The sequence below is a fragment of the Lissotriton helveticus genome, chromosome 6 (assembly GCF_964261635.1).
Source record: "Lissotriton helveticus chromosome 6, aLisHel1.1, whole genome shotgun sequence".
Classification (NCBI taxonomy): Eukaryota; Metazoa; Chordata; class Amphibia; order Caudata; family Salamandridae; genus Lissotriton; species Lissotriton helveticus.
This window is the reverse complement of record NC_136067.1, coordinates 1,706,514,702-1,706,541,069: the sequence shown is the minus strand read 5'-3', so window position 1 is coordinate 1,706,541,069 and position 26,368 is coordinate 1,706,514,702. Positions and strand designations below refer to the sequence as shown.

Here is a 26,368-nt window from a genome sequence, read left to right as displayed (position 1 = left end):
TGGGGTGGATGTGGACAGATGGGCCAAAATACTACTGGCAGCGGAGGTCTCAGGACAAGCTCTTTGAACCCTGATGACATCGCAGAGTGGACCTGTTCTACCCTGACCTCAACAGCCTCCTATTTGCTGCTCAGAGTCTTGCGGATGGACAAATAGATCAAATTAAAGAAAGTGAGAAGGGCTCTGGGAGTCCTGTTCACTTTTTGCTCCCACCACAGTTTTTATGACTAACGAGAACAGGGCAGGGGAACCCCTTTGTGGGCCTCATCACGTCAGAGGGCCCCCATTCATGCTAAGATCCATGAAAATATGTGACACATGAGACTTGGAACCCCCTAGTACATTCTGCAGGGGGGCCCAGTGGTGTAGCATTAGCCCCAATAGCCACCGCGGTGCGTGGGGGCCGCCCATCTCCAGTGGGGCACCTCCAGCAGCGTGCATGGGCAGCGGGACCCTGGCCCAAGAGCTTCTGACTGGGTCCAGAGTGTGGGGGCCCCCTCCATGTATTTTACGGAGGGGTGGGGGGCTCAAATGTTGTTACGCCATGGGGGAGGGGCATAATTTTGCATCCCACCACTGGAACAGGACAGCGAGGGCAGTACCAGCTGTTGCACCATTTTATGCCTGGCATCGAAGTGTGGCTCACATATCAGCCAAATTCTACTACGGTACCTACCCAGGTCAAACAGGATTACTGTAGAAGCCATCCCAGAGCCATTGGATGATCATCCAACTACTTTAGAAGTCATTTTCACATCTTCAGACATCATCAAGCTCTTGAAGTAATCAGCAATGCTTAGAAACTTGTGCTTGATGATTTGAGGATGACTTGAAAATGAGTGTTTGATGACTTCACAAGGTGTGACTATTCCTGCTGACTTGAGGATGACTTGAAAATGAGTACCCGATTACTCCTCTAGCTGAGGTTGTTCCTGATGATTTCAGGATGGCTTGAAAATTAGTGACTGATGTCTTCACAAGATGAGTTTACTCTTGACGATTAAGACTTTATTAAAAGAAACCCTTTTTCGCAACGTTGGAATAACAAAAGATTACAAAATAAAAATCAAACTTTAATTTTTTTTATCTATTCTTTGCTGTTTGCATGCTGCTCCTTCATGTCGGTTTAGAGCTCACTGTGCCATATTAGCAGTATTGTAGTTTATGAACTGTAAGTAACAAAAGTATTTCTGTGACAAAAGAAGTAACCTACTTAACTGGACTATCAGATAAAATACAAATTTGTGAGCTGCATGTTCCGTGTTTTATTTTGCAGCAGACACATTGATCCTCAATGCTACTTTATGAAGAATGAAAACTGGGACTAGACAATACCTAGAACTCTTCAGCAAGTGGTTTAACCCTCAAAGTTGTGTTACTCTGGTTAAGGTGCTTGCATATTAATGGACACACAAAGAATTCTCCAGCATGTGCCTAACCCCAGTGAGATGTTTAAAATGCAGCCTGTTTGTGACCAATCAAATAAGGAAAAACAGATTTATTGTCACATTTATACTTGGTGCCAGTTACAGATAAGCACTACATGTGTTTCACAAACTCTGCTCTTTCAGGAATATATTAAAGCCAAAGGAAGAAATAATGGTGATGCCACACATTAATAGCTCGTTGTGTGATTTGGTTGCATTGTGGGACATGTAGTCTTGCTTTTTAAGACGTAAATACCAAACCATAGATAAACTGCAGATTATAAAACCTCGACTGGCTAAAGTTTCATCTGTGCTTCAGTAAAGAAAACACAACAAATGCACACAAATTCGTAATCTGCATTGTTTGCATTGTGCAGGCATAAAACGAAAAAACCCAATTGTAAGAACCCCTTTTCAGACTTAATGTAGTCACAGATTGTGAGCTGACACCGAGCTTCCCCGGTTCCCACGTCAGCAGCATTAACACATTCACAATCTCCTCTAACTTTACAGCAGGCCTCCCTTGAACAGAAGTTAATTGTTCAAAGGCGTTCCCAGATGCATTGCTTCGAGCTATTCATGCTGCACAGTGGGCGGTAAAGTGCTGTGAGCCTTGAGGAGACATTCAGCCAGAGGCCAGTGTCACCCACCCGCTTCTAAACTGCATCACAGCATGCGGGACACGAGAGGGACTTCCCTGAACAATGATACAGTCCGTATCAGTGTTTTGTTCCAGGCTCGGGCTCACATAAATATTTAGAATCGTGACTTGTGGAGTTCGCGCAGGATAAAACTAGTGGAGATAAAATGCCGTTTGGGTAACATGCACATCCGGCGCTGCCGGAAATACGTCACTTTACTCTGCCGTTTGCAAGAACTGGTGGCGAGGTCGTGACGACGTTGGCGAGGTCAGTGTAAAAGGGGACTGTGTTGATTTCCCCCGCTGGATATTGTTTGCTTTTTAAAAGCCTCAATACTTCCTTCCAAGGGACAGATTTTCAGCAGCCAGTGATCGATCGGAAGCAGCCTGTGATCGGATTACTGATAGTAAGTATGGTCCTGGACATTTTTTTTTTCTCTGAGTTTGGAGGTTTGTATCACAACAGTAGAATGTGCCTAATATAGAAAAAAACAGCTAATTGGTGACTTTCGAAGCTAAAACTAGCTTGCTTTCTGCAATTGTATGTTAAAGAGTTGTAGCTGTACCTTGCAGCTCCAGACTCCCCTTCTCCGCGCCCTCCGGATTCTGGAGCGAGAGCAGCAAAAGGCTGTGACCGCCAATCCACCAGCAGCACTCTGCCTCTAGGTAACCCAGGTCAAACAGGATTACTGTAGAAGCCATCCCAGAGCCATTGGATGATCATCCAACTACTTTAGAAGTCATTTTCACATCTTCAGACATCATCAAGCTCTTGAAGTAATCAGCAATGCTTAGAAACTTGTGCTTGATGATTTGAGGATGACTTGAAAATGAGTGTTTGATGACTTCACAAGGTGTGACTATTCCTGCTGACTTGAGGATGACTTGAAAATGAGTACCCGATTACTCCTCTAGCTGAGGTTGTTCCTGATGATTTCAGGATGGCTTGAAAATTAGTGACTGATGTCTTCACAAGATGAGTTTACTCTTGACGATTAAGACTTTATTAAAAGAAACCCTTTTTCGCAACGTTGGAATAACAAAAGATTACAAAATAAAAATCAAACTTTAATTTTTTTTATCTATTCTTTGCTGTTTGCATGCTGCTCCTTCATGTCGGTTTAGAGCTCACTGTGCCATATTAGCAGTATTGTAGTTTATGAACTGTAAGTAACAAAAGTATTTCTGTGACAAAAGAAGTAACCTACTTAACTGGACTATCAGATAAAATACAAATTTGTGAGCTGCATGTTCCGTGTTTTATTTTGCAGCAGACACATTGATCCTCAATGCTACTTTATGAAGAATGAAAACTGGGACTAGACAATACCTAGAACTCTTCAGCAAGTGGTTTAACCCTCAAAGTTGTGTTACTCTGGTTAAGGTGCTTGCATATTAATGGACACACAAAGAATTCTCCAGCATGTGCCTAACCCCAGTGAGATGTTTAAAATGCAGCCTGTTTGTGACCAATCAAATAAGGAAAAACAGATTTATTGTCACATTTATACTTGGTGCCAGTTACAGATAAGCACTACATGTGTTTCACAAACTCTACTCTTTCAGGAATATATTAAAGCCAAAGGAAGAAATAATGGTGATGCCACACATTAATAGCTCGTTGTGTGATTTGGTTGCATTGTGGGACATGTAGTCTTGCTTTTTAAGACGTAAATACCAAACCATAGATAAACTGCAGATTATAAAACCTCGACTGGCTAAAGTTTCATCTGTGCTTCAGTAAAGAAAACACAACAAATGCACACAAATTCGTAATCTGCATTGTTTGCATTGTGCAGGCATAAAACGAAAAAACCCAATTGTAAGAACCCCTTTTCAGACTTAATGTAGTCACAGATTGTGAGCTGACACCGAGCTTCCCCGGTTCCCACGTCAGCAGCATTAACACATTCACAATCTCCTCTAACTTTACAGCAGGCCTCCCTTGAACAGAAGTTAATTGTTCAAAGGCGTTCCCAGATGCATTGCTTCGAGCTATTCATGCTGCACAGTGGGCGGTAAAGTGCTGTGAGCCTTGAGGAGACATTCAGCCAGAGGCCAGTGTCACCCACCCGCTTCTAAACTGCATCACAGCATGCGGGACACGAGAGGGACTTCCCTGAACAATGATACAGTCCGTATCAGTGTTTTGTTCCAGGCTCGGGCTCACATAAATATTTAGAATCGTGACTTGTGGAGTTCGCGCAGGATAAAACTAGTGGAGATAAAATGCCGTTTGGGTAACATGCACATCCGGCGCTGCCGGAAATACGTCACTTTACTCTGCCGTTTGCAAGAACTGGTGGCGAGGTCGTGACGACGTTGGCGAGGTCAGTGTAAAAGGGGACTGTGTTGATTTCCCCCGCTGGATATTGTTTGCTTTTTAAAAGCCTCAATACTTCCTTCCAAGGGACAGATTTTCAGCAGCCAGTGATCGATCGGAAGCAGCCTGTGATCGGATTACTGATAGTAAGTATGGTCCTGGACATTTTTTTTTTCTCTGAGTTTGGAGGTTTGTATCACAACAGTAGAATGTGCCTAATATAGAAAAAAACAGCTAATTGGTGACTTTCGAAGCTAAAACTAGCTTGCTTTCTGCAATTGTATGTTAAAGAGTTGTAGCTGTACCTTGCAGCTCCAGACTCCCCTTCTCCGCGCCCTCCGGATTCTGGAGCGAGAGCAGCAAAAGGCTGTGACCGCCAATCCACCAGCAGCACTCTGCCTCTAGGTAACTTGGTTTAGCAATAATGCCACGTTTTACAGAATGTTGCACTCCATAATTATGCTTTTGTTTACATTTCGTAATGTTTTAGTTTTCATGCTGCTCGTGCTCCCGTAGGCTGTTGTGGCAGGGTTAAACACAGCGCATCTCTGGACAGATCGCCTCTGCCGGGACCTGCCAACCTGCTCGGAAGTTGCTGTGTAAACCTGTTATTGTGGGCAAAAACAAGAGACTTTGTTTGACTCCAGGTAATAGAGCCACTACCACGTTTGAGACAGCCCCATGTCAACCGCACAGCATTGGGGTCGGTGTGACAAAGAAGTAAAAATACATCGATTCCGGCCTGGCAATTTTTTTTTACCATAGTTTCACAGTGGTAAACTACCCCGAGTGACGCATTATAAGAAAATCCAAACCCTTAAAACTATTTTGACTTAATCTTAAATTCCATAAAAGTATTAGCATTTTAATGTAGCTTTTTAATGGAACAGATAGACCTCTTCTACAGTGAACTGACTGAGTTGGTTGGTTTTAGCTGTCTGAGTCAGTTAAAACTTATAGGTCAGTGCTTATTATGGGGTTATTATGCTGATTATGAGCGCTGTGTGGCTGAGGCTGAAGGCTTAGAGAGCTTCCCGCAGTGCCTGTCGTTGGGTCAAATAAAGGTGTTCAGACTATCCAACCTTGCCATCTCTGTAGAGAGATGTTCACATGAGTGCCTATTGTGATTTCTATCTGATATAAAAGTGTGTGAAGGAGTAATAAGCAGATGTCAAAATACTGAGTGCACAAAAAGAAAAGTGTGTATGAAGGTGAGGAAAGAGAGGGTGGGTAGGTGCGTGGTGAAGGGGGCCATAAACGTAGTGCTTGCACGATACTGAAAGATAAGAGGCTGAGGAAAGAGATGATGCAATATATGCAGAATTAGGTTTTCAAAAAGATGCAGAGAAAAGGGGGGACCTGTGGCTAATGGTGAAAGACTGCAAATGAAAGCAGTTTGAAAAGAGAACAGGAGCGATCAGAAACTCCAAAGACTAGTAGTCCTTTCACAGATCTTAGTAATGGTTAATTACTGCTTACATTTACTTGCAAGAAAATATCACTCAGTGTCGCTCATATGCAGGCCCACTGGAATTATTGTAGGGGAGGGTCAAATAATGCAACAGGGTAGAGTTATTTGTGAGGCAAGAAAAGTCATATGCGGCACATTTTGTGATGGTACTACTTCCGTATTTTGAAATTTTTGAGCTTAACAGTGTGTGGGCATTTGTTGTGCCTCATTACTACCATCTTAACACCAAACTATAGCAATATACAAAGTTGACCAGTCAACCTTTGCAAAGGGCCTTCCACTGCTCAGCAACGTGTTGTTGTGTTTTTACTAACTTTTGAACCGTTTGAGGTAGAAACAAAGTTATTTTTAAAATCTGCAGATTATGCAGCAGATGATAGATTATGTGGCAAATGCGGCAAATCTACAATTATGCGAAAATACCAGCACAATCACCTAATTCCAGTGGCCCTGCACATATGCACATGGACACCACCAAAATGTCACACTTGAGCAGTCTGTAAACTTGGCTGCTATGTTTCGGGTGATTTGCAGCAGTTTGAAGATCTTTTCGAGTTTCTCGTTGCTCAAATGGGTGTAATTTCTGATATTCATAAATTTCCCTTGTCTTCATTGCTTTATTTTTGCTTGCAAGTTTGTGTCACTCAAAGTCATTGAATGTCACTCATAATTACACTGAAATTACAAAAATGTCACACATAAGCAATCTGAAACCTTGGCAGCTATGGAGTTATGTTCTTCCTGATTATGGGAGTCATTTTGCTCACTTAACTGCAACGGAAAGAGCTCCCATATTAAATACTTGATCTGATGTAAAATTGTAATTGATGTAAAAGGCACTGGAAGTTAAAAAAAATGCATAGACAATGCTATTTTTCGTTTTTTTTTTTTTTTACATATGCACAACTTTATTTTGGTCTGCTGTAGGGAAGGGGTTTTCATTGTGATTGGAGACTGATCAATGTGCCTTTGCGGCCATAGCTGCCTGCTTTGCAATCGGGGAATCAGGTTCGAGTCCCGGCGTCTGTAAGCAGCTTGTGATTCTGGGCAAATCACTTAATCTTTTAAAGTCTGAAAAAAGATTAATTAACCATGTGCAATGTGAGAGGTAGTCTTACCACTCACAATAACCTCGGGTTGAGTTCACACTTCTGCCTAAAATATATTTACAGCGATACGGACAGTTACCATGCTTCCTTCGGGTACTCTTAAGTCTTGGCAGCTTTTTCCCCACTCTAAGCTCTTTACTCACCAGTACACAAGGATTTTTAAATATAAAGGTTCCAAATCGTATCTATAATGAGCGGGTGAAAGTTCGAATTAAGCATGCAAGATTGCAAACCCTGATTTGCATGTTGGATAAGGCTATTTGCACCAGGCACATTAACCTACTGCGTTGTTATAGATAGTTTCTAATATTTGACATTAAACCTATTCAGTGTAAGGTAGCTCAGTGAGTTAAGGCTCACAGCTTTGGGAACAGTTTAAATCCTGGTGAGATGAACACTGCCTTTTATCTTTCTAGTATTACTGAACTGCATAACAGATATGATAAATTAAAATGTATATGTAATTGCATTTATATATCGCTTACTACCCCTGATGAGGCGCCAAAGCTCTTTTTCGGCAAGTAGCACGCTACTCAGGAACCCATACAGTGTTAGTGGTGAATTGGTATAGTGAAATATGGAACTAATTTGAGAGGTGGACATGTTAGTCTGTTATTTGGATTGAAAATGATAGTGAGGGGATGGAAGGATTAAGTTTTTTTTTTGCTTGTTTGTTTTGTATGTTGGATAAATAGAAATATATAAGCATAAATGCAATGAGTGACCCTCCCCCCAAAAATTTAATGGATGTGTTTTCCATTTTATGTAGCCTGGGTGTGCTTGTCAGTTCTCCCAATCTGGCACTTGTTTGTCCGTTCCATGGTCTCTCGGACGTTAAGTGATGCTTCAAGCTGATCCCAGAAAGAATTTGCTGATCAAGCTGAACCCAGGCAGCACTGTGGATGTGAGTCTGACTTCAATCTAATCCACCCTACCCCACTACACTCCTGTCTACCCCGCTTCAAACTACCCCACTCCAATCCTTCCCAGTCTACCTACTCTACCACAATCTACACTGTACACCACTCTACTCAAATCTAGCCCCCTCAACACCACTACAGCCTACCCCACTCCAGTCTAACTCACTCTAACTCAATATACCCCACTACAATCTACCCCACTCTTAACCAATCTACCCCAATCTACCCTTTCCTACTCTAAACCAATCTGCTCCAATCGGTTACCTCAATCTACTCCACTCCAAGTACCCGCTCCACTCCAATCTACCCTACTCCACTCCAACCTACTCTACTCCATTACAATCTACCCTACTGTAATCCACCCAATCTACCCACTTTACTTCAGTCTGCCCCACCTCACCCAAATCTATCTCACTCCAATCCACCCCACTCTTCCCCAATCTACCCCAGTATATTTCACTTCACTCAACTCTAATATACCCCAATGTACCCCGTTCCACCTTTTCCTCCATTTAGCCCACTCTACACCACTACTGTCTACCCCACTCCATTCTAAATCACGCTACCAGACTACAATTTAATCTACTGAATCCCACTCCACTCTAAACCAATCTACCATACTCTATGCTACCCCAGTCCACTCCACGCTACTCTAAATCTACCTACTCCATTCCACACTACCCTGATCCCCTGCGTCCCACCAAATGGCTGTAAATGATAAATTGTTCAGATATAAAGGGATAGATGGAGAAATGGAAAACACTTCCCTGACACCTGTACGGTGGGCACCACAGAGCACATTGAGGCAAGAAAAGGAGGCCTTGGAGGGGCAGCCACCATACTTACCCTCAATATGTGACAAATCCCCGCAAAATCGACACAATGGTTATCTTCAATGGTTTTGGGAAATCCTGCAATATATTTCTACGTAATGTAAATCATTTGTATGTATTTTTCTAAAGTGTTTTTTTCCATATGGTTAATAAATATGCATTTTTAGGTTGAGCTTTGGCAGCGCGCAAGTGTTGCTGCAAGCAAGACCTTCTGTAATCGATACAACCACTTTATTCCTGCCTACAATTGGTTTATTTCAGCGTTGAACTTCTTTGCCGCCTCTTGTCTTGTTCCCACAGCTGATGCCTCACTTCCTTTGAAAACTCAGGAGCACCAGTGTACTAGGGCTTGCCTTCCTTATAGCCTTTGTGTAAGAAATGTTGTATGTATCTTTATTCATGCTTTTCTGCAGACTCTGCTTCTGCCCGTTTTGATTCCCCTTCTGCTTCGCGTTACAAAGCCCTCCCCCACCATACAAGCGCACACAGCCCCTACAGCAATCGTCTTTTCTCCATCATTGCTTAGGTTAATTTTTGTTGATTTCTGCCCTCTTCACGATGCCATCCTTCTTGTTGGGACGGCATTTGCCAATCCATGTGTAGTAAAGTAATGCAGCAGTAGCTCAGACACAGCCTCCTTCTTTCCAGGCCCTTTCTTTCCTCCACAGCAGTCGGCAAGCTGCAACGGATGGGTAGGATTGAGATGCCACACAGCATGACACGCCCACCCTGGCTTCTGGGAGAGGCATTGTCCAGAGACCATGCCTTTCTCAAGCACACATTAGGTAAATCAGTGCAACCATTAGAACAAGCATTTCAGCTGTTGCATAGTTAAAACTGACATTTGCTGTGGCAGTGCACAGTTAATTATGTTTATAAAGCGAAAGGAAAAAAATTACCTTTTTAAGTTGCACGAGAGGAGAGGCCAATCCGGGCAGTGGCCCAAATAATTATTTTTATATTGGAAAAAGGGTGTTTAAAAGCAAAAAGTAAACCTTTGTATATTGTGATGCTGTCCTTCTGTAACTCAACTAGCTCCTACACCTGGTATCGGGGCTTCTTCACTGAACGCAAACCAAAAAACGTGGCACTATTTAATGTTCTTTTGTCCCCCTAAACATTACTGTGGGTGAGGCTAGTTCTGTGGGTGAAGCCAGAGTATGAATCACGGACCAGTGACCCCTTATAAATGTGAGGTCTTGTGTCTGGCACAGATCAGTGCTCCACATCTAGTGTATGTAGCATGAATTAAATATGTTCTATGCAGCTAAGCACTGGTATATTGTATTTGAGTCTATGTTATGCACCTTCGGCCAGGGCCCTGCTTTTTCTTAGCCTGGTTCTGCAGCATGGCTAAGAGCCCACATCTTTGTTTGCCTGGTTCTGCAGAATGGGCAGTAGCCCTTTTTTTGTGAGCTTAGTTATTCACCTTATGGTAAAAGAAGTTATATGTATAATTGCAAAAAAACTAACCTTAACAAATGCCACTGTAGCCATCAATTAGACCCCCAAAATATACATCCTAGTTAATACTAGACAAAAATCATATTTTCCTAGATAGGATGTAATATGAAAAATCTACACAAAAAGGTGCTGGGTCAGATAAGAATATAGCGTCTCCTTAAGAAATCAGGAAACTAACTTGCATCTATTTTCTCTTTATTTCCAGCCCATGTTAAATACGGAAAACAAAAGAATAACCGTTTTTCCGCTGTGCGTTTATCAGATAAATCAGATAAGTAACTGAGTCCTTGTAACCATATATAACATCATCATCCTATCATATACCTGATAGACGAGGATTCTTTGGTTAAATATATCTTTCTTCTCTCATTGTATTCTTTACAGGACGAGAGGCAGAAGAAACTCTGGCGCGAAGAAACAGTTACACACGCAGGTACCTCTGGCAAGGGACATGGATGTGGACAGGAACCCGGAAGAAGAGATCAACGACCTGTAAGAGGCAGACCCGCGTAAAGGAGCCGTAACATGTCGGAGACGTCCAATCAAGGTACCACGAATTCCTGAATGTGGGACAACAGGGCCCGAGCAGGTAAGTAGACAACACAAAGGGAGTGCGGGAAATGCTAGGCAGATCTGTAACTGAATGCGAACCACGTTCTTGTCACGGACCAACCAATTTATCCACACTTGACCCCACCCAGCTCCCTGTCTGCAATAGGAGCGGGCTTGACCGACAATGGCCGCACCCTGCTCTCCTTGAGCCTTGTTCTGCCTTATGCTGGGTGTTTAGGGCCTTATTTTTTGTGAACCAGCTTTTGTGTCGTAGATTATAGCCATCTTCAATATTACCTGTTTTAGATGCTGAAAGGATGTAGAATGGATCCTTGTTTAACAAATTTGAAATGCTTTGATAGTTATGGAACAGATAGAACACTGGTCTCCTGGAAAGCTATCAATCGGCCCTGATAGTATTTCCAGAGGCATATTTGTTTGAATGAGTGGTGAAGGGGATTGGTGCCTCAGTCATGCAACTGTAAAGGGACAACATAGAATCAGTCAACTGTTAAATGCCAAACTTCTCACTTCCTCAAGCTGGAAAAGAACACATAGGATATCTCTCTCCTGTCTCTGAATGTCTTAGACGTCTATTTCAGACCTGCACCATCACTTGGCCATGTGAAAGCCACTGCAACTGTGGCTGTGCATTGAGATTGTCTTACAAAAATGTTTGAACCCTTGCAGCGATATTACCTTACTCATCCTACCGTGGCAAAAAAAGTATGTCCATGTGCTAATATATAGTGAACCCCTAGTTTTTCCAAGTTTTTCTCAGCCAGTAAGACTAAGCAACTTACAGCCTGAAAAAAGAAATAGCAACAGGTGGCCTGACATTATATATCCATTGTCCATGGTCTGGAACACAGAGTTGTGCCCTGTTCCTAATAATCATGAGTCCATTAAGTTATGTGGTCAGTGCCCCATTCCGCATGGCGGTGAATAGTGCCATGGGGCAAATTTGCCTTGCTTTGCTATTACTAGGCATGGCCTCATGGCTCTGTTTGCACTTGTCAACTAGTATTGGGGGATTCTGTTGCCCAAGCAGAACCACACCCAGCCACAACTGGCACAATTTCCACTCTGATTGATTTATGACTATGAAAATACATGAATATACATACAGTGTTAAAATATATGTTTGCATATGTGGTCCTGGATCATATTATTGTACACGGACACCTTCACACTTAACTAACAGCAGTCTGCAAAAGAGCAATGGGGGAGGGGGTTGTTACTCATTGAGAATTTGCGCTACAAATGACATGCAAATCTGGCACATAGCCTTGAGTTGGGATTTAATTTCAGCTCTCCCAATAATTAGATCAGTTCCTACCATTTGGTTGTAAGCTCCTATTTGGATTTCTGGTCAGTATGGTATTTCTTTAGACTGTTTTCCAAATAAGAATACTGTCAGTAGAGTTCAGGCTCAACATGGCTGCCTCCATGATGGTTTTGTAAATGAAATCTGGTATTGATTGCTTTCTGTTTGCAGAGGAAGTGTGACAGCGTCTGGTGAACAGCAGCAGTTTCTTCACTTGGACAGGTGAGTCTTCTTTACCTCCTGCCTACCTCTTCTTCGATGCCTTGCTCTCACCATACCTCTTTGACCAAGTAACCTTAATGTTAAACTTATGAACCCTTGTAAGCATATCTCATCGGGCACACTATATGAAATAAATGGATTGGAATATTTTAAAGGCAGCCCCGTCCTATTAAAAACCTAAAATAGTGGTGTTAACATGATACTGATGTATGTTAATTTCTTTTTCCTCCAGACTCTTTGAAGTCTATGTGCACGGATAAAGGCTGGCCATCACTGGAAAACAGAACTATGAGAAGGAAGCTGGCTATAAAGATTTGCAATACTGGAAGAGGACTAAAGAAAACTCTGAATCTAAAAACAAAAATTGAAGTTGCTGGCTTTCATTAAGCCTTTTTGTTCTTTTTGTATTATTCTGGCATTTTTCCCCTCTTGAACAGTGTCCTGGACTTTCTCTATGTTCTCTTGTTCAGTATCCTGGCTCCTGTGAGGCCACAGGTGTGTTTTAGATCAATAAAATTACATCTTAACACATCCCCTTTGATGCTTTTTCATTTAATTATTACTTTTTTCAGTCTTTTGCCACTGGTCACCACATTAAACCGCTTCAGCTAATGCGCTGTACCTCAAAGTAAGGCAAGTCCCAGTGAATCAGGAGTATGGGAGTAGCTGCCCAAGTTGTTAATCTTATCTGAATGCAAAATATAACATTGTTGAAGCCACAACTTTTGTATGCATATGGTCTTGCTACAGCACAAAGCTAGCCAGAAGGAATCTTTCGAAGATTTATTTTGTACAGTGAACGCATCTCACAGTAGAGTTTAAAAAATAATCTTTCCAGAGTAGGAGAATATTGATGTTATAATTGGGACCAGATTTATGGAAGTATTGTTTTTGGTTTGCTTAAGCTTTATAATGCGGACTTGACACACAATCTTTTCAGGATTTATAAACCAGAGCAAATTGGTATTTGTTACAACACTCATCCACATGGGAAAAGTTTTCAGGTTTTTCTAGGCATAGTATTTTGTGTTCTGCAAGGGGGCCCTTCCAGTAAAAAATCTAAGCTAGACACCTTTGCACCATAGTGCAAACCCATGTGCATGGTGCTCGACTGCCTAATGGTGCAGTGGTGCAAGGGAGAGGGGTAGACATGGCACTTTCCTGCTCTCTCCCTGTGATGCAACGCAGCAAATTTGGGTGTTGTGCTGCGTTAAGTGACACTATTGTAAATCTAGGCCTTACTTTAGAACTCATGGCATTGCAAATAATTCATGGTATTGTATAAAGAGGGCATATTGCATCCAAGAGGCCTGTTTTTGACAGGAAGGTTCATTGAGGAGGTGATCCTCTAAATATTTCCCTACCACCAAATCCATATTCCTAAACAAATAGTGGGACCCTGCAAGGGAATACTGGCAGTCGGCTAATGTGCTTGTAACATGGAATTTTTAAGGTGTAATCCAGCCCGTAAGGATTTATTATTGATCCACAGCCACGCTAAGTTATTCATTAAATCACCTGGGAGCTATGTACACTTGGCCTGCCGTTGGTATAAAAACCTGCAAGAGTTTTTCATAGCCATCTTAAAGCCCTTATGTAGTCCTTGTCTAGTAATCCACGCTCATTCTGTAGTTGTCCTAATATAATCCTAAAGAATCTATGCTCATTTTTGAGTTATCATTAAATTATCCTGGAGTAATCCACACTCATCCTGAAATTATCATGGGGTCATTCCAGAGTAATCCACTTCCATCCTAAAGCAGTAATAGGATCATCCAGGAAAAATCCACAATCATCCTTAAATTGTCTGGAGCCCATCCTAGAGTAATTCACACTCATCCTAAAGTTGTCAATTAGTATTCGTGGAGTTGTAAAAGGTAATCACTCCCTGCCAGTGGAAGTCATCAGAACACCATCCTAGAATAGTTTTTGTGATTACAGTAAGAGAGTCATCAGAACACCATCCTAGAATAGTTTTTGTGATTACAGTAAGAGTCATCCCATTTAAATTTTTTCCCCTGTGGGCAGACTTCAGGATGGTTTGGGATGACGTCCCCAGATAATTGCAGGAGAAGTCATCCAATGACTTCAGAATCACTCCAGGATGATCTTCCTTTTTGACCAGGGAACTTGGTTTAGCAATAATGCCACGTTTTACAGAATGTTGCACTCCATAATTATGCTTTTGTTTACATTTCGTAATGTTTTAGTTTTCATGCTGCTCGTGCTCCCGTAGGCTGTTGTGGCAGGGTTAAACACAGCGCATCTCTGGACAGATCGCCTCTGCCGGGACCTGCCAACCTGCTCGGAAGTTGCTGTGTAAACCTGTTATTGTGGGCAAAAACAAGAGACTTTGTTTGACTCCAGGTAATAGAGCCACTACCACGTTTGAGACAGCCCCATGTCAACCGCACAGCATTGGGGTCGGTGTGACAAAGAAGTAAAAATACATCGATTCCGGCCTGGCAATTTTTTTTTACCATAGTTTCACAGTGGTAAACTACCCCGAGTGACGCATTATAAGAAAATCCAAACCCTTAAAACTATTTTGACTTAATCTTAAATTCCATAAAAGTATTAGCATTTTAATGTAGCTTTTTAATGGAACAGATAGACCTCTTCTACAGTGAACTGACTGAGTTGGTTGGTTTTAGCTGTCTGAGTCAGTTAAAACTTATAGGTCAGTGCTTATTATGGGGTTATTATGCTGATTATGAGCGCTGTGTGGCTGAGGCTGAAGGCTTAGAGAGCTTCCCGCAGTGCCTGTCGTTGGGTCAAATAAAGGTGTTCAGACTATCCAACCTTGCCATCTCTGTAGAGAGATGTTCACATGAGTGCCTATTGTGATTTCTATCTGATATAAAAGTGTGTGAAGGAGTAATAAGCAGATGTCAAAATACTGAGTGCACAAAAAGAAAAGTGTGTATGAAGGTGAGGAAAGAGAGGGTGGGTAGGTGCGTGGTGAAGGGGGCCATAAACGTAGTGCTTGCACGATACTGAAAGATAAGAGGCTGAGGAAAGAGATGATGCAATATATGCAGAATTAGGTTTTCAAAAAGATGCAGAGAAAAGGGGGGACCTGTGGCTAATGGTGAAAGACTGCAAATGAAAGCAGTTTGAAAAGAGAACAGGAGCGATCAGAAACTCCAAAGACTAGTAGTCCTTTCACAGATCTTAGTAATGGTTAATTACTGCTTACATTTACTTGCAAGAAAATATCACTCAGTGTCGCTCATATGCAGGCCCACTGGAATTATTGTAGGGGAGGGTCAAATAATGCAACAGGGTAGAGTTATTTGTGAGGCAAGAAAAGTCATATGCGGCACATTTTGTGATGGTACTACTTCCGTATTTTGAAATTTTTGAGCTTAACAGTGTGTGGGCATTTGTTGTGCCTCATTACTACCATCTTAACACCAAACTATAGCAATATACAAAGTTGACCAGTCAACCTTTGCAAAGGGCCTTCCACTGCTCAGCAACGTGTTGTTGTGTTTTTACTAACTTTTGAACCGTTTGAGGTAGAAACAAAGTTATTTTTAAAATCTGCAGATTATGCAGCAGATGATAGATTATGTGGCAAATGCGGCAAATCTACAATTATGCGAAAATACCAGCACAATCACCTAATTCCAGTGGCCCTGCACATATGCACATGGACACCACCAAAATGTCACACTTGAGCAGTCTGTAAACTTGGCTGCTATGTTTCGGGTGATTTGCAGCAGTTTGAAGATCTTTTCGAGTTTCTCGTTGCTCAAATGGGTGTAATTTCTGATATTCATAAATTTCCCTTGTCTTCATTGCTTTATTTTTGCTTGCAAGTTTGTGTCACTCAAAGTCATTGAATGTCACTCATAATTACACTGAAATTACAAAAATGTCACACATAAGCAATCTGAAACCTTGGCAGCTATGGAGTTATGTTCTTCCTGATTATGGGAGTCATTTTGCTCACTTAACTGCAACGGAAAGAGCTCCCATATTAAATACTTGATCTGATGTAAAATTGTAATTGATGTAAAAGGCACTGGAAGTTAAAAAAAATGCATAGACAATGCTATTTTTCGTTTTTTTTTTTTTTTACATATGCACAACTTTATTTTGGTCTGCTGTAGGGAAGGGGTTTTCATTGTGATTGGAGACTGATCAATGTGCCTTTGCGGCCATAGCTGCCTGCTTTGCAATCGGGGAATCAGGTTCGAGTCCCGGCGTCTGTAAGCAGCTTGTGATTCTGGGCAAATCACTTAATCTTTTAAAGTCTGAAAAAAGATTAATTAACCATGTGCAATGTGAGAGGTAGTCTTACCACTCACAATAACCTCGGGTTGAGTTCACACTTCTGCCTAAAATATATTTACAGCGATACGGACAGTTACCATGCTTCCTTCGGGTACTCTTAAGTCTTGGCAGCTTTTTCCCCACTCTAAGCTCTTTACTCACCAGTACACAAGGATTTTTAAATATAAAGGTTCCAAATCGTATCTATAATGAGCGGGTGAAAGTTCGAATTAAGCATGCAAGATTGCAAACCCTGATTTGCATGTTGGATAAGGCTATTTGCACCAGGCACATTAACCTACTGCGTTGTTATAGATAGTTTCTAATATTTGACATTAAACCTATTCAGTGTAAGGTAGCTCAGTGAGTTAAGGCTCACAGCTTTGGGAACAGTTTAAATCCTGGTGAGATGAACACTGCCTTTTATCTTTCTAGTATTACTGAACTGCATAACAGATATGATAAATTAAAATGTATATGTAATTGCATTTATATATCGCTTACTACCCCTGATGAGGCGCCAAAGCTCTTTTTCGGCAAGTAGCACGCTACTCAGGAACCCATACAGTGTTAGTGGTGAATTGGTATAGTGAAATATGGAACTAATTTGAGAGGTGGACATGTTAGTCTGTTATTTGGATTGAAAATGATAGTGAGGGGATGGAAGGATTAAGTTTTTTTTTTGCTTGTTTGTTTTGTATGTTGGATAAATAGAAATATATAAGCATAAATGCAATGAGTGACCCTCCCCCCAAAAATTTAATGGATGTGTTTTCCATTTTATGTAGCCTGGGTGTGCTTGTCAGTTCTCCCAATCTGGCACTTGTTTGTCCGTTCCATGGTCTCTCGGACGTTAAGTGATGCTTCAAGCTGATCCCAGAAAGAATTTGCTGATCAAGCTGAACCCAGGCAGCACTGTGGATGTGAGTCTGACTTCAATCTAATCCACCCTACCCCACTACACTCCTGTCTACCCCGCTTCAAACTACCCCACTCCAATCCTTCCCAGTCTACCTACTCTACCACAATCTACACTGTACACCACTCTACTCAAATCTAGCCCCCTCAACACCACTACAGCCTACCCCACTCCAGTCTAACTCACTCTAACTCAATATACCCCACTACAATCTACCCCACTCTTAACCAATCTACCCCAATCTACCCTTTCCTACTCTAAACCAATCTGCTCCAATCGGTTACCTCAATCTACTCCACTCCAAGTACCCGCTCCACTCCAATCTACCCTACTCCACTCCAACCTACTCTACTCCATTACAATCTACCCTACTGTAATCCACCCAATCTACCCACTTTACTTCAGTCTGCCCCACCTCACCCAAATCTATCTCACTCCAATCCACCCCACTCTTCCCCAATCTACCCCAGTATATTTCACTTCACTCAACTCTAATATACCCCAATGTACCCCGTTCCACCTTTTCCTCCATTTAGCCCACTCTACACCACTACTGTCTACCCCACTCCATTCTAAATCACGCTACCAGACTACAATTTAATCTACTGAATCCCACTCCACTCTAAACCAATCTACCATACTCTATGCTACCCCAGTCCACTCCACGCTACTCTAAATCTACCTACTCCATTCCACACTACCCTGATCCCCTGCGTCCCACCAAATGGCTGTAAATGATAAATTGTTCAGATATAAAGGGATAGATGGAGAAATGGAAAACACTTCCCTGACACCTGTACGGTGGGCACCACAGAGCACATTGAGGCAAGAAAAGGAGGCCTTGGAGGGGCAGCCACCATACTTACCCTCAATATGTGACAAATCCCCGCAAAATCGACACAATGGTTATCTTCAATGGTTTTGGGAAATCCTGCAATATATTTCTACGTAATGTAAATCATTTGTATGTATTTTTCTAAAGTGTTTTTTTCCATATGGTTAATAAATATGCATTTTTAGGTTGAGCTTTGGCAGCGCGCAAGTGTTGCTGCAAGCAAGACCTTCTGTAATCGATACAACCACTTTATTCCTGCCTACAATTGGTTTATTTCAGCGTTGAACTTCTTTGCCGCCTCTTGTCTTGTTCCCACAGCTGATGCCTCACTTCCTTTGAAAACTCAGGAGCACCAGTGTACTAGGGCTTGCCTTCCTTATAGCCTTTGTGTAAGAAATGTTGTATGTATCTTTATTCATGCTTTTCTGCAGACTCTGCTTCTGCCCGTTTTGATTCCCCTTCTGCTTCGCGTTACAAAGCCCTCCCCCACCATACAAGCGCACACAGCCCCTACAGCAATCGTCTTTTCTCCATCATTGCTTAGGTTAATTTTTGTTGATTTCTGCCCTCTTCACGATGCCATCCTTCTTGTTGGGACGGCATTTGCCAATCCATGTGTAGTAAAGTAATGCAGCAGTAGCTCAGACACAGCCTCCTTCTTTCCAGGCCCTTTCTTTCCTCCACAGCAGTCGGCAAGCTGCAACGGATGGGTAGGATTGAGATGCCACACAGCATGACACGCCCACCCTGGCTTCTGGGAGAGGCATTGTCCAGAGACCATGCCTTTCTCAAGCACACATTAGGTAAATCAGTGCAACCATTAGAACAAGCATTTCAGCTGTTGCATAGTTAAAACTGACATTTGCTGTGGCAGTGCACAGTTAATTATGTTTATAAAGCGAAAGGAAAAAAATTACCTTTTTAAGTTGCACGAGAGGAGAGGCCAATCCGGGCAGTGGCCCAAATAATTATTTTTATATTGGAAAAAGGGTGTTTAAAAGCAAAAAGTAAACCTTTGTATATTGTGATGCTGTCCTTCTGTAACTCAACTAGCTCCTACACCTGGTATCGGGGCTTCTTCACTGAACGCAAACCAAAAAACGTGGCACTATTTAATGTTCTTTTGTCCCCCTAAACATTACTGTGGGTGAGGCTAGTTCTGTGGGTGAAGCCAGAGTATGAATCACGGACCAGTGACCCCTTATAAATGTGAGGTCTTGTGTCTGGCACAGATCAGTGCTCCACATCTAGTGTATGTAGCATGAATTAAATATGTTCTATGCAGCTAAGCACTGGTATATTGTATTTGAGTCTATGTTATGCACCTTCGGCCAGGGCCCTGCTTTTTCTTAGCCTGGTTCTGCAGCATGGCTAAGAGCCCACATCTTTGTTTGCCTGGTTCTGCAGAATGGGCAGTAGCCCTTTTTTTGTGAGCTTAGTTATTCACCTTATGGTAAAAGAAGTTATATGTATAATTGCAAAAAAACTAACCTTAACAAATGCCACTGTAGCCATCAATTAGACCCCCAAAATATACATCCTAGTTAATACTAGACAAAAATCATATTTTCCTAGATAGGATGTAATATGAAAAATCTACACAAAAAGGTGCTGGGTCAGATAAGAATATAGCGTCTCCTTAAGAAATCAGGAAACTAACTTGCATCTATTTTCTCTTTATTTCCAGCCCATGTTAAATACGGAAAACAAAAGAATAACCGTTTTTCCGCTGTGCGTTTATCAGATAAATCAGATAAGTAACTGAGTCCTTGTAACCATATATAACATCATCATCCTATCATATACCTGATAGACGAGGATTCTTTGGTTAAATATATCTTTCTTCTCTCATTGTATTCTTTACAGGACGAGAGGCAGAAGAAACTCTGGCGCGAAGAAACAGTTACACACGCAGGTACCTCTGGCAAGGGACATGGATGTGGACAGGAACCCGGAAGAAGAGATCAACGACCTGTAAGAGGCAGACCCGCGTAAAGGAGCCGTAACATGTCGGAGACGTCCAATCAAGGTACCACGAATTCCTGAATGTGGGACAACAGGGCCCGAGCAGGTAAGTAGACAACACAAAGGGAGTGCGGGAAATGCTAGGCAGATCTGTAACTGAATGCGAACCACGTTCTTGTCACGGACCAACCAATTTATCCACACTTGACCCCACCCAGCTCCCTGTCTGCAATAGGAGCGGGCTTGACCGACAATGGCCGCACCCTGCTCTCCTTGAGCCTTGTTCTGCCTTATGCTGGGTGTTTAGGGCCTTATTTTTTGTGAACCAGCTTTTGTGTCGTAGATTATAGCCATCTTCAATATTACCTGTTTTAGATGCTGAAAGGATGTAGAATGGATCCTTGTTTAACAAATTTGAAATGCTTTGATAGTTATGGAACAGATAGAACACTGGTCTCCTGGAAAGCTATCAATCGGCCCTGATAGTATTTCCAGAGGCATATTTGTTTGAATGAGTGGTGAAGGGGATTGGTGCCTCAGTCATGCAACTGTAAAGGGACAACATAGAATCAGTCAACTGTTAAATGCCAAACTTCTCACTTCCTCAAGCTGGAAAAGAACACATAGGATATCTCTCTCCTGTCTCTGAATGTCTTAGACGTCTATTTCAGACCTGCACCATCACTTGGCCATGTGAAAGCCACTGCAACTGTGGCTGTGCATTGAGATTGTCTTACAAAAATGTTTGAACCCTTGCAGCGATATTACCTTACTCATCCTACCGTGGCAAAAAAAGTATGTCCATGTGCTAATATATAGTGAACCCCTAGTTTTTCCAAGTTTTTCTCAGCCAGTAAGACTAAGCAACTTACAGCCTGAAAAAAGAAATAGCAACAGGTGGCCTGACATTATATATCCATTGTCCATGGTCTGGAACACAGAGTTGTGCCCTGTTCCTAATAATCATGAGTCCATTAAGTTATGTGGTCAGTGCCCCATTCCGCATGGCGGTGAATAGTGCCATGGGGCAAATTTGCCTTGCTTTGCTATTACTAGGCATGGCCTCATGGCTCTGTTTGCACTTGTCAACTAGTATTGGGGGATTCTGTTGCCCAAGCAGAACCACACCCAGCCACAACTGGCACAATTTCCACTCTGATTGATTTATGACTATGAAAATACATGAATATACATACAGTGTTAAAATATATGTTTGCATATGTGGTCCTGGATCATATTATTGTACACGGACACCTTCACACTTAACTAACAGCAGTCTGCAAAAGAGCAATGGGGGAGGGGGTTGTTACTCATTGAGAATTTGCGCTACAAATGACATGCAAATCTGGCACATAGCCTTGAGTTGGGATTTAATTTCAGCTCTCCCAATAATTAGATCAGTTCCTACCATTTGGTTGTAAGCTCCTATTTGGATTTCTGGTCAGTATGGTATTTCTTTAGACTGTTTTCCAAATAAGAATACTGTCAGTAGAGTTCAGGCTCAACATGGCTGCCTCCATGATGGTTTTGTAAATGAAATCTGGTATTGATTGCTTTCTGTTTGCAGAGGAAGTGTGACAGCGTCTGGTGAACAGCAGCAGTTTCTTCACTTGGACAGGTGAGTCTTCTTTACCTCCTGCCTACCTCTTCTTCGATGCCTTGCTCTCACCATACCTCTTTGACCAAGTAACCTTAATGTTAAACTTATGAACCCTTGTAAGCATATCTCATCGGGCACACTATATGAAATAAATGGATTGGAATATTTTAAAGGCAGCCCCGTCCTATTAAAAACCTAAAATAGTGGTGTTAACATGATACTGATGTATGTTAATTTCTTTTTCCTCCAGACTCTTTGAAGTCTATGTGCACGGATAAAGGCTGGCCATCACTGGAAAACAGAACTATGAGAAGGAAGCTGGCTATAAAGATTTGCAATACTGGAAGAGGACTAAAGAAAACTCTGAATCTAAAAACAAAAATTGAAGTTGCTGGCTTTCATTAAGCCTTTTTGTTCTTTTTGTATTATTCTGGCATTTTTCCCCTCTTGAACAGTGTCCTGGACTTTCTCTATGTTCTCTTGTTCAGTATCCTGGCTCCTGTGAGGCCACAGGTGTGTTTTAGATCAATAAAATTACATCTTAACACATCCCCTTTGATGCTTTTTCATTTAATTATTACTTTTTTCAGTCTTTTGCCACTGGTCACCACATTAAACCGCTTCAGCTAATGCGCTGTACCTCAAAGTAAGGCAAGTCCCAGTGAATCAGGAGTATGGGAGTAGCTGCCCAAGTTGTTAATCTTATCTGAATGCAAAATATAACATTGTTGAAGCCACAACTTTTGTATGCATATGGTCTTGCTACAGCACAAAGCTAGCCAGAAGGAATCTTTCGAAGATTTATTTTGTACAGTGAACGCATCTCACAGTAGAGTTTAAAAAATAATCTTTCCAGAGTAGGAGAATATTGATGTTATAATTGGGACCAGATTTATGGAAGTATTGTTTTTGGTTTGCTTAAGCTTTATAATGCGGACTTGACACACAATCTTTTCAGGATTTATAAACCAGAGCAAATTGGTATTTGTTACAACACTCATCCACATGGGAAAAGTTTTCAGGTTTTTCTAGGCATAGTATTTTGTGTTCTGCAAGGGGGCCCTTCCAGTAAAAAATCTAAGCTAGACACCTTTGCACCATAGTGCAAACCCATGTGCATGGTGCTCGACTGCCTAATGGTGCAGTGGTGCAAGGGAGAGGGGTAGACATGGCACTTTCCTGCTCTCTCCCTGTGATGCAACGCAGCAAATTTGGGTGTTGTGCTGCGTTAAGTGACACTATTGTAAATCTAGGCCTTACTTTAGAACTCATGGCATTGCAAATAATTCATGGTATTGTATAAAGAGGGCATATTGCATCCAAGAGGCCTGTTTTTGACAGGAAGGTTCATTGAGGAGGTGATCCTCTAAATATTTCCCTACCACCAAATCCATATTCCTAAACAAATAGTGGGACCCTGCAAGGGAATACTGGCAGTCGGCTAATGTGCTTGTAACATGGAATTTTTAAGGTGTAATCCAGCCCGTAAGGATTTATTATTGATCCACAGCCACGCTAAGTTATTCATTAAATCACCTGGGAGCTATGTACACTTGGCCTGCCGTTGGTATAAAAACCTGCAAGAGTTTTTCATAGCCATCTTAAAGCCCTTATGTAGTCCTTGTCTAGTAATCCACGCTCATTCTGTAGTTGTCCTAATATAATCCTAAAGAATCTATGCTCATTTTTGAGTTATCATTAAATTATCCTGGAGTAATCCACACTCATCCTGAAATTATCATGGGGTCATTCCAGAGTAATCCACTTCCATCCTAAAGCAGTAATAGGATCATCCAGGAAAAATCCACAATCATCCTTAAATTGTCTGGAGCCCATCCTAGAGTAATTCACACTCATCCTAAAGTTGTCAATTAGTATTCGTGGAGTTGTAAAAGGTAATCACTCCCTGCCAGTGGAAGTCATCAGAACACCATCCTAGAATAGTTTTTGTGATTACAGTAAGAGAGTCATCAGAACACCATCCTAGAATAGTTTTTGTGATTACAGTAAGAGTCATCCCATTTAAATTTTTTCCCCTGTGGGCAGACTTCAGGATGGTTTGGGATGACGTCCCCAGATAATTGCAGGAGAAGTCATCCAATGACTTCAGAATCACTCCAGGATGATCTTCCTTTTTGACCAGGGTACAGCGTAATAAGCTACATTTATTATGTATAAAGCCCACAATGAAATGCACTGTTAAAATCCCATCAATGGTATAATGCTTAATACCTGTTATGGACATGAACATAACTACCTACTGGTCATTAAAGTCATCCGGAAATGATTAATGCTCGGAGGCCATAGAGGCGTATAATGTGAAAGCCATTACAGCAGGCCTCGCGCCCATGCTGGCCAATTGCCCTGATAGATACAATTTAAGTCAGCAAGGCCTGTACACCTACACTCGCGAGGAGGAGAGGCTCATTTTTCAAAGGCGGGTAATGATCTGCTACGTAAAGTTTAAAGGATTCTCGGGGCGCTGGTCAGCGTTTGCACTCATTTTGATGGCGGGCAGCGGCTTCACGTTAAGAGCAGCCTCTGAACCAGGGCCCGGTTGCACTTGGATTTCTCATTGGCCCTCGGCGTCACGTGACGCTCGTCTTCTTTGCGTGCCAACCGGAGGCTTGAAAAGAAACGGCTCGCGCGGACAGGCTTTTTGTGAACTGTCTTCTTTAAAAAGGCCGCGCATCTATTGGACGTGACAGGGTCTTCTCTGCAGACTATTTTTAAAGCTGCAGGAAGAAGGCACCTGGAAAAGGGCAATGCTCTTCATCATCGGGATGCCAGGCTGAGTAAATTAGAACTCGGAATAATAGCATTTAGCTTCTACGTCACCGGCCCACAGGTGACCAGGCCCACTGCAACAGAGCCTGCAGGATGCTGAATTTGTGCTCTGTTGCACAGAGAAGTGTTTACCGAGTTCGAACTTCAACTTAGCAGGGATGTTTATAGGGGTGAAGTAGGCTCTAGGGAAAGCAAGCAAAATACTACCCCAGCCCTGCATCGCGCCCATTAGGTATTAAACCACAATCATAATTAGGATGGAGTGGGCCTTTCACAGACCTAGGGCCAGGTGACACTTCACCTACTGCACTAATGGCCAAAACAACTGTCTGTGCGCATGAACATCAAATCAGAGACACCATTTCAGAGATGGGTGGAGAAGATTGATAAAGACGAGTAGCATATTTCATAAAGAGAATTCCAAGAAACGTTTTGAAAAGTACAGATCCTAGGCATATTGATTGAAACAAATTCGAAACAAAATCTATAAAAACAATTGCCACTGCAAATGAGACTTGAGTGCATTTTCACACAAAATGCTGTCCAGCTCTAGTTCAGGCTGATAGAAATGACACAAAATATATATGATTTCATGGAGCATTCTATAGATTTTCTAAGCATCAATACCCCTTATAAAACAGTGATGGGACATATATAAGAGGCCACACTTTTTTGAAAAGGCGAGGCCAAGTCCACTTCCAGATTCATCATCCTGCATCTCCTGTCCTTGCTAATTATGAGATGCTGCTTCTGGCACTTCAGCATACAGTCAAAGCCACAGGAGCTGAGCTAGCAGCCGCTTGTCGGTGACTGCTGTTGTCGAGCTTGGGTGCCGATTGCTACTTACTCTGAATGTGTCCCCTCTATGATACCCCTTCCACAGGAAGATGTAGTATGTTGTGTTATATCTAAATTGTGTATTCGTTCCTACATGTCTGCCTCCCTACCTTGTCCTTCTTCCCTTTTGTTTCTGTGTGCGTGCCACACGCTGTTATTGAATGTTGGGGGTTTGAGGGAATCAGACTGGGAGATCTACTCTGACAATTGGTAAATGAATAAAGGTCTATACGTGACTGCTTTGCATTCCGCATCATTACATGAGGTAAAAGTGGTGACGAACAAAGTGATTCCTGCCACACTGCTTTAAAAAAAATTCACAATTTATAACGTACGTGCCAGATGTAACCTTATTCCTACCTTTCCAGAAGGTGTCTGGAAAAACCTATAAAGTGCACGAATACGACTTGAGTCTCAGTGGCAGGGGTAATCCTGTCACCACCTGGTTCTCATGATCGGCATTCTGAGCCTGTTATCTGCGATTTGTGGTATGTAGTGTTCCCTCCTACGGCCAGCCCCTTGGGAGGAGCTACTTGTGGGATGGTGACTCAGCAACTCACGCCCACATTCTGGGAATTAATTTAGCCCTATATTTTATTTTACCACTTGAGTGGGCTGTTTACATGCTTAACATTATTTATACTTCGAACTTACTTCGAACTTTAGCAGCAGTTCTGTTTTTGTTTGTTCTCCCATTGTTTTAGTCATCTCACTGTGCAGTTCACCGGACTATACATTGAATCCTTGTTCGATCCTCTTTGTCCAAAGTGTGTGATATACATTTTACATAATTCTGATGACAGGAGTAGTTATACGGTTCCGGCTAGAAAATGTAGGACTGTGTATTAGGACAACA

The 26,368-nt window shown here is 42.0% G+C and overlaps 1 protein-coding gene and 2 long non-coding RNA genes across 3 annotated transcripts in view; 2 read left to right on the top strand and 1 right to left on the bottom strand.

Annotated features, from left to right (window-relative positions):
- Positions 1 to 26,368, bottom strand: part of LOC144763712 (uncharacterized) — a 3,323,440-nt gene that overhangs the window by 2,348,409 nt on the left and 948,663 nt on the right. The window lies entirely within an intron of this gene.
- On the top strand, positions 10,301 to 12,747 carry LOC144761871 (uncharacterized). Its single transcript, XR_013595923.1, has 3 exons — positions 10,301 to 10,776; positions 12,238 to 12,288; positions 12,521 to 12,747. It is a non-coding gene; the product is annotated as an uncharacterized LOC144761871 (long non-coding RNA).
- LOC144761870 (uncharacterized) lies at positions 19,919 to 22,365 on the top strand. Its single transcript, XR_013595922.1, has 3 exons — positions 19,919 to 20,394; positions 21,856 to 21,906; positions 22,139 to 22,365. It is a non-coding gene; the product is annotated as an uncharacterized LOC144761870 (long non-coding RNA).